This window comes from Manacus candei, unplaced genomic scaffold (assembly GCF_025592945.1).
Source record: "Manacus candei isolate 608988 ecotype Guabito, Panama unplaced genomic scaffold, ASM2559294v1 h1tg000150l, whole genome shotgun sequence".
Lineage (NCBI taxonomy): Eukaryota > Metazoa > Chordata > Aves > Passeriformes > Pipridae > Manacus > Manacus candei.
The window spans coordinates 3,351,748-3,360,336 of record NW_026138198.1 but is presented as its reverse complement, the minus strand read 5'-3'; the positions used below and the strand labels follow the sequence as shown (position 1 = coordinate 3,360,336).

General features: G+C 33.1%; 1 long non-coding RNA gene across 1 annotated transcript; it reads right to left on the bottom strand.

The window, feature by feature from the left end:
* Positions 1-786: 786 nt before the first annotated feature.
* Positions 787-8,196, bottom strand: LOC127463133 (uncharacterized). Its single transcript, XR_007900666.1, has 3 exons — positions 7,931-8,196; positions 4,311-4,480; positions 787-1,002 (listed from the first exon to the last, which is right to left on the bottom strand). It is a non-coding gene; the product is annotated as an uncharacterized LOC127463133 (long non-coding RNA).
* Positions 8,197-8,589: the final 393 nt, after the last annotated feature.

The window sequence follows — 8,589 nt, the reverse complement described above, 5'->3', positions numbered from 1 at the left end:
ATTAAAATCAGGAGAGGAGACTAAACAAATTAAAATCAGGAGAGGAGTCTAAAAAAAATTAAACCAGGAGAGGAGCCTAAAAATCTTAAAATCAGGAGAAGAGCATAAAAACCTAAAAATCAGGAGAGGGGCCTAATAAAATAAAATCAGGAGAGGAGCCTAAAAAAATCAAAATCAGGAGAGGAGCCTAAAAAAATTAAAATCAGGAGAGGAACCTAAAAAAATTAAAATCAGGAGAGGAGCCTAAAAAAATTAAAATCAGGAGAGGAGCCTAAAAAAATTAAAATCAGGAGAGGAGCCTGAAAAAACTAAAATCAGGAGAGGAGCCTAAAAATCTGAAAATCAGGAGAGGAGTATAAAAATCTTAAAATCAGGAGACAAGCCTAAAAATATAAAAATCAGGAGAGGAGCCTAAAAAAAACAAAAATCAGGAGAGGAGCCTAAAAAAATTAAAATGAGGAGAGGAGCCTAAAAAAATTAAAATCAGGAGAGGAGTATAAAAATCTTAAAATCAGGAGAGGAGTATAAAAATCTTAAAATCAGGAGACGAGCCTAAGAAAATTAAAATCAGGAGAGCAGCCCAAATAAATTAAAATCAGGAGAAGAGCCTACAAAAATTAAAATCAGGACAGGAGCCTACAAAAATTAAAATCAGGACAGGAGCCTACAAAAATTAAAATCAGGACAGGAGCCTACAAAAATTAAAATCAGGACAGGAGCCTACAAAAACTAGAATCATGAGAGGAGCCTAAAAAAATTAATATCAGGAGAGGAGCCTAAAAAAATTAAAACCAGCAGAGGAGCATAAAAAAAATTAAAAGCAGGAGAGGAGCCTAAGAGAATAAAAATCAGGAGAGGAGACTAAAAATCTAAAAATCAGGAGAGGAGCCTAAAAAAATTAATATCAGGAGAGGAACCTAAAAAAATTAAAATCAGGAGAGGAGCCTAAAAAAAACAAAAATCAGGAGAGGAGCCTAAAAAAATTAATATCAGGAGAGGAACCTAAAAAAATAAAAATCAGGAGAGGAGCCTAAAAAAAACAAAAATCAGGAGAGGAGCCTAAAAAAATTAATATCAGGAGAGGAACCTAAAAAAATTAAAATCAGGAGAGGAGCCTAAAAAAAACAAAAATCAGGAGAGGAGCCTAAAAAAATTGAAATCAGGAGAGGAGTCTAAAAATCTAAAAATCAGGAGAGGAGCCAAAAAAAATTAAAATCAGGAAAAGAGCCTAAAAATATTAAAATCAGGAGAAGAGCCTAAGAGAATAAAAATCAAGAGAGCAGCCTAAAAAAATTAAAATCAGGAGAGGAGCCTAAAAAAATTAAAATCAGGAGAAGAGACTAAAAATATTAAAATCAGGAGAAGAGCCTAAGAGAATAAAAATCAAGAGAGCAGCCTAAAAAAATTAAAATCAGGATAGGACACCAAACAAATTAAAATCAGAAGAGGAGTCTAAAAAAATTGAAACCAGGAGAGGAGTACAAAAATCTTAAAACCAGGAGAAGGAGCATAAAAATCTAAAAATCAGGAAAGGAGCCTAAAAAAAAAAAAATCAGGAGAGGAGCCTAAAAAAATTAAAATCAGGAGAGGAGCCAAATAAATTTTAAATAAGGAAATGAGCCTAAAAATCTTAAAATCAGGAGAAGAGCCTAAGAGAATAAAAATAAGGAGAGCAGCCTAAAAAAATTAAAACCAGGAGAGGAGCCTAAAAAAATTAAAACCAGCAGAGGAGCCTAAAAAAATTAAAAGCAGGAGAGGAGCCTAAGAGAATAAAAATCAGGAGAGGAGACTAAAAATCTAAAAATCAGGAGAGGAGCCTAAAAAAAGTAATATCAGGAGGGGAACCTAAAAAACTAAAATCAGGAGAGGAGCCTAAAAAAACAAAAATCAGGGGAGGAGGCTAAAAAAATTGAAATCAGGAGAGGAGCCTAAAAAAATTAAAATCAGCAGAGGAGCCTAAAAATATTAAAATCAGGAGAAGAGCCCAAGAGAATAAAAATCAAGAGAGCAGCCTAAAAAAATTAAAATCAGGAGAGGACACTAAACAAATTAAAATCAGGAGAGGAGTCTAAAAAAAATTAAACCAGGAGAGGAGCCTAAAAATCTTAAAATCAGGAGAAGAGCATAAAAACCTAAAAATCAGGAGAGGAGCCTAAAAATCTAAAAATCAGGAGAGGGGCCTAATAAAATAAAATCAGGAGAGGAGCCTAAAAAAATCAAAATCAGAAGAGGAGCCTAAAAAAATTAAAATCAGGAGAGGAGTATAAAAATCTAAAAATCAGGAAAGGGGCCTAAAAAAATTAAAATCAGGAGAGGAGCCTAAGAAAATTAAAATCAGGAGAGGAGCCTAAGAAAATTAAAATCAGGAGAGGAGCCTAAGAAAATTAAAATCAGGAGAGGAGCCTGAAAAAACTAAAATCAGGAGAGGAGTCTAAAAATCTGAAAATCAGGAGAGGAGCCTAAAAATCTTAAAATCAGGAGACGAGCCTAAAATCCTAAAAATCAGGAGAGGAGCCTAAAAAAATTAAAATCAGGAGAGGAGCCAAAAAAATTTTAAATCAGGAAATGAGCCTAAAAATCTTAAAATCAGGAGAAGAGCCTAAGAGAATAAAAATAAGGAGAGCAGCCTAAAAAAATTAAAATCAGGAGAGGAGCCTAAAAAAATTAAAATTAGGAGAGGAGTATAAAAATCTTAAAATCAGGAGACGAGCCTAAGAAAATTAAAATCAGGAGAGCAGCCCAAATAAATTAAAATCAGGAGAGGAGTCTAAAAAAATTAAAATCAGGAGAGGAGCCTAAGAAAATTAAAATCAGGAGAAGAGCCTAAAAAAATTAAAATCAGGAGAGGAGCCTAAAAAAATTAAAATCAGGACAGGAGCCTACAAAAACTAGAATCATGAGAGGAGTCTAAAAAAATTAATATCAGGAGAGCAGCCTAAAAAAATTAAAACCAGCAGAGGAGCCTAAAAAAATTAAAAGCAGGAGAGGAGCCTAAGAGAATAAAAATCAGGAGAGGAGACTAAAAATCTAAAAATCAGGAGAGGAGCCTAAAAAAATTAATATCGGGAGAGGAACCTAAAAAAATTAAAATCAGGAGAGGAGCCTAAAAAAAACAAAAATCAGGAGAGGAGCCTAAAAAAATTAATATCAGGAGAGGAACCTAAAAAAATTAAAATCAGGAGAGGAGCCTAAAAAAATTAATATCAGGAGAGGAACCTAAAAAAATTAAAATCAGGAGAGGAGCCTAAAAGAATTAAAATCAGGAGAGGAGCCTAAAAATCTAAAAATCAGGGGAGGAGCCAAAAAAAATTAAAATCAGGAAAAGAGCCTAAAAATCTTAAAATCAGGAGAAGAGCCTAAGAGAATAAAAATCAAGAGAGCAGCCTAAAAAAATTAAAATCAGGAGAGGAGCCTAAAAAAAATTAAAATCAGGACAGGAGCTCAAAAAAATTTTAAATCAGGAAAGGAGCCTAAAAATATTAAAATCAGGAGAAGAGCCTAAGAGAATAAAAATCAAGAGAGCTGCCAAAAAAAATTCAAATCAGGAGAGGAGACTAAACAAATTAAAATCAGGAGAGTAGTCTAAAAAAATTAAAACCAGGAGAGGAGCACAAAAAAATTAAAATCAGGAGAGGAGTATAAAAATCTTAAAATCAGGAGAGGAGCCTAAGAAAATTAAAATCAGGAGAGGAGCCTAAGAAAATTAAAATCAGGAGAGGAGCCTAAGAAAATTAAAATCAGGAGAGGAGCCTTAAAAAATTAAAATCAGGAGAGGAGCCTGAAAAAACTAAAATCAGGAGAGGAGTCTAAAAATCTGAAAATCAGGAGAGGAGCCTAAAAATCTTAAAATCAGGAGACGAGCGTAAAATCCTAAAAATCAGGAGAGGAGCCTAAAAAAATTAAAATCAGGAGAGGAGCCAAAAAAATTTTAAATCAGGAAATGAGCCTAAAAATCTTAAAATCAGGAGAAGAGCTTAAGAGAATAAAATAAAGGAGAGGAGCCTAAAAAAATTAAAATCAGGAGAGGAGCCTAAAAAAATTAAAATCAGGAGAGGAGCCTAAAAAAATTAAAATCAGGAGAGGAGCCTAAAAAAAGTAAAATCAGGACAGGAGCCTACAAAAACTAGAATCATGAAAGGAGCCTAAAAAAATTAAAATCAGGAGAGGAGCCTAAAAAAATTAAAACCAGCAGAGGAGCCTAAAAAAATTAAAAGCAGGAGAGGAGCCTAAGAGAATAAAAATCAGGAGAGGAGCCTAAAAATCTAAAAATCAGGAGAGGAGCCTAAAAAAATTAATATCAGGAGAGGAACCTAAAAAAATTAAAATCAGGAGAGGAGCCTAAAAAAAACAAAAATCAGGAGAGGAGCCTAAAAAAATTAATATCAGGAGAGGAACCTAAAAAAATTAAAATCAGGAGAGGAGCCTAAAAAAAACAAAAATCAGGAGAGGAGCCTAAAAAAATTAATATCAGGAGAGGAACCTAAAAAAATTAAAATCAGGAGAGGAGCCTAAAAAAATTGAAATCAGGAGAGGAGCCTAAAAATCTAAAAATCAGGAGAGGAGCCAAAAAAAATTAAAATCAGGAAAAGAGCCTGAAAATATTAAAATCAGGAGAAGAGCCTAAGAGAATAAAAATCAAGAGAGCAGCCTAAAAAAATAAAAATTAGGAGAGGAGCCTAAAAAAAATTAAAATCAGGACAGGAGCTCAAAAAAATTTTAAATCAGGAAAGGAGCCTAAAAATATTAAAATCAGGAGAAGAGCCTAAGAGAATAAAAATCAAGAGAGCTGCCAAAAAAAATTCAAATCAGGAGAGGAGACTAAAAAAATTAAAACCAGCAGAGGAGCCTAAAAAAATTAAAACCAGCAGAGGAGCCTAAGAGAATAAAAATCAGGAGAGGAGACTAAAAATCTAAAAATCAGGAGAGGAGACTAAAAATCTAAAAATCAGGAGAGGAGCCTAAAAAAAGTAATATCAGGAGGGGAACCTAAAAAACTAAAATCAGGAGAGGAGCCTAAAAAAACAAAAATCAGGGGAGGAGGCTAAAAAAATTGAAATCAGGAGAGGAACCTAAAAAAATTAAAATCAGCAGAGGAGCCTAAAAATATTAAAATCAGGAGAAGAGCCCAAGAGAATAAAAATCAAGAGAGCAGCCTAAAAAAATTAAAATCAGGAGAGGACACTAAACAAATTAAAATCAGGAGAGGAGTCTAAAAAACAATTAAACCAGGAGAGGAGCCTAAAAATCTTAAAATCAGGAGAAGAGCATAAAAACCTAAAAATCAGGAGAGGAGCCTAAAAATCTAAAAATCAGGAGAGGGGCCTAATAAAATAAAATCAGGAGAGGAGCCTAAAAAAATCAAAATCAGGAGAGGAGCCTAAAAAAATTAAAATCAGGAGAGGAGTATAAAAATCTAAAAATCAGGAAAGGAGCCTAAAAAAATCAAAATCAGGAGAGGAGCCTAAAAAAATTAAAATCAGGAGAGGAGCCTAAAAATCTTAAAATCAGGAGAGGAGCCTAAGAAAATTAAAATCAGGAGAGGAGCCTAAGAAAATTAAAATCAGGAGAGGAGCCTAAGAAAATTAAAATCAGGAGAGGAGCCTTAAAAAATTAAAATCAGGAGAGGAGCCTGAAAAAACTAAAATCAGGAGAGGAGTCTAAAAATCTGAAAATCAGGAGAGGAGCCTAAAAATCTTAAAATCAGGAGACGAGCCTAAAATCCTAAAAATCAGGAGAGGAGCCTAAAAAAATTAAAATCAGGAGAGGAGCCAAAAAAATTTTAAATCAGGAAATGAGCCTAAAAATCTTAAAATCAGGAGAAGAGCCTAAGAGAATAAAAATAAGGAGAGCAGCCTAAAAAAATTAAAATCAGGAGAGGAGCCTAAAAAAATTAAAATCAGGAGAGGAGTATAAAAATCTTAAAATCAGGAGACGAGCCTAAGAAAATTAAAATCAGGAGAGCAGCCCAAATAAATTAAAATCAGGAGAGGAGCCAAAAAAATTTTAAGTCAGGAAATGAGCCTAAAAATCTTAAAATCAGGAGAAGAGCTTAAGAGAATAAAATAAAGGAGAGGAGCCTAAAAAAATTAAAATCAGGAGAGGAGCCTAAAAAAAACAAAAATCAGGAGAGGAGCCTAAAAAAATTAATATCAGGAGAGGAACCTAAAAAAATTAAAATCAGGAGAGGAGCCTAAAAAAAACAAAAATCAGGAGAGGAGCCTAAAAAAATTAATATCAGGAGAGGAACCTAAAAAAATTAAAATCAGGAGAGGAGCCTAAAAAAATTGGAATCAGGAGAGGAGCTTAAAAATCTAAAAATCAGGAGAGGAGCCAAAAAAAATTAAAATCAGGAAAAGAGCCTGAAAATATTAAAATCAGGAGAAGAGCCTAAGAGAATAAAAATCAAGAGAGCAGCCTAAAAAAATAAAAATTAGGAGAGGAGCCTAAAAAAAATTAAAATCAGGACAGGAGCTCAAAAAAATTTTAAATCAGGAAAGGAGCCTAAAAATATTAAAATCAGGAGAAGAGCCTAAGAGAATAAAAATCAAGAGAGCTGCCAAAAAAAATTCAAATCAGGAGAGGAGACTAAAAAAATTAAAACCAGCAGAGGAGCCTAAAAAAATTAAAAGCAGGAGAGGAGCCTAAGAGAATAAAAATCAGGAGAGGAGACTAAAAATCTAAAAATCAGGAGAGGAGCCTAAAAAAAGTAATATCAGGAGGGGAACCTAAAAAACTAAAATCAGGAGAGGAGCCTAAAAAAACAAAAATCAGGGGAGGAGGCTAAAAAAATTGAAATCAGGAGAGGAACCTAAAAAAATTAAAATCAGCAGAGGAGCCTAAAAAAATTAAAATCAGGAGAGGAGCCTAAAAAAATTGAAATCAGGAGAGGAGCTTAAAAATCTAAAAATCAGGAGAGGAGCCAAAAAAAATTAAAATCAGGAAAAGAGCCTGAAAATATTAAAATCAGGAGAAGAGCCTAAGAGAATAAAAATCAAGAGAGCAGCCTAAAAAAATAAAAATTAGGAGAGGAGCCTAAAAAAAATTAAAATCAGGACAGGAGCTCAAAAAAATTTTAAATCAGGAAAGGAGCCTAAAAATATTAAAATCAGGAGAAGAGCCTAAGAGAATAAAAATCAAGAGAGCTGCCAAAAAAAATTCAAATCAGGAGAGGAGACTAAACAAATTAAAATCAGGAGAGGAGTCTAAAAAAATTAAAACCAGGAGAGGAGCACAAAAAAATTAAAATCAGGAGAGGAGTATAAAAATCTTAAAATCAGGAGAGGAGCCTAAGAAAATTAAAATCAGGAGAGGAGCCTAAGAAAATTAAAATCAGGAGAGGAGCCTAAGAAAATTAAAATCAGGAGAGGAGCCTTAAAAAATTAAAATCAGGAGAGGAGCCTGAAAAAACTAAAATCAGGAGAGGAGTCTAAAAATCTGAAAATCAGGAGAGGAGCCTAAAAATCTTAAAATCAGGAGACGAGCGTAAAATCCTAAAAATCAGGAGAGGAGCCTAAAAAAATTAAAATCAGGAGAGGAGCCAAAAAAATTTTAAATCAGGAAATGAGCCTAAAAATCTTAAAATCAGGAGAAGAGCTTAAGAGAATAAAATAAAGGAGAGCAGCCTAAAAAAATTAAAATCAGGAGAGGAGCCTAAAAAAATTAAAATCAGGAGAGGAGCCTAAAAAAATTAAAATCAGGAGAGGAGCCTAAAAAAAGTAAAATCAGGACAGGAGCCTACAAAAACTAGAATCATGAAAGGAGCCTAAAAAAATTAAAATCAGGAGAGGAGCCTAAAAAAATTAAAACCAGCAGAGGAGCCTAAAAAAATTAAAAGCAGGAGAGGAGCCTAAGAGAATAAAAATCAGGAGAGGAGCCTAAAAATCTAAAAATCAGGAGAGGAGCCTAAAAAAATTAATATCAGGAGAGGAACCTAAAAAAATTAAAATCAGGAGAGGAGCCTAAAAAAAACAAAAATCAGGAGAGGAGCCTAAAAAAATTAATATCAGGAGAGGAACCTAAAAAAATTAAAATCAGGAGAGGAGCCTAAAAAAAACAAAAATCAGGAGAGGAGCCTAAAAAAATTAATATCAGGAGAGGAACCTAAAAAAATTAAAATCAGGAGAGGAGCCTAAAAAAATTGAAATCAGGAGAGGAGCCTAAAAATCTAAAAATCAGGAGAGGAGCCAAAAAAAATTAAAATCAGGAAAAGAGCCTGAAAATATTAAAATCAGGAGAAGAGCCTAAGAGAATAAAAATCAAGAGAGCAGCCTAAAAAAATAAAAATTAGGAGAGGAGCCTAAAAAAAATTAAAATCAGGACAGGAGCTCAAAAAAATTTTAAATCAGGAAAGGAGCCTAAAAATATTAAAATCAGGAGAAGAGCCTAAGAGAATAAAAATCAAGAGAGCTGCCAAAAAAAATTCAAATCAGGAGAGGAGACTAAAAAAATTAAAACCAGCAGAGGAGCCTAAAAAAATTAAAAGCAGGAGAGGAGCCTAAGAGAATAAAAATCAGGAGAGGAGACTAAAAATCTAAAAATCAGGAGAGGAGACTAAAAATCTAAAAATCAGGAGAGGAGCCTAAAAAAAGT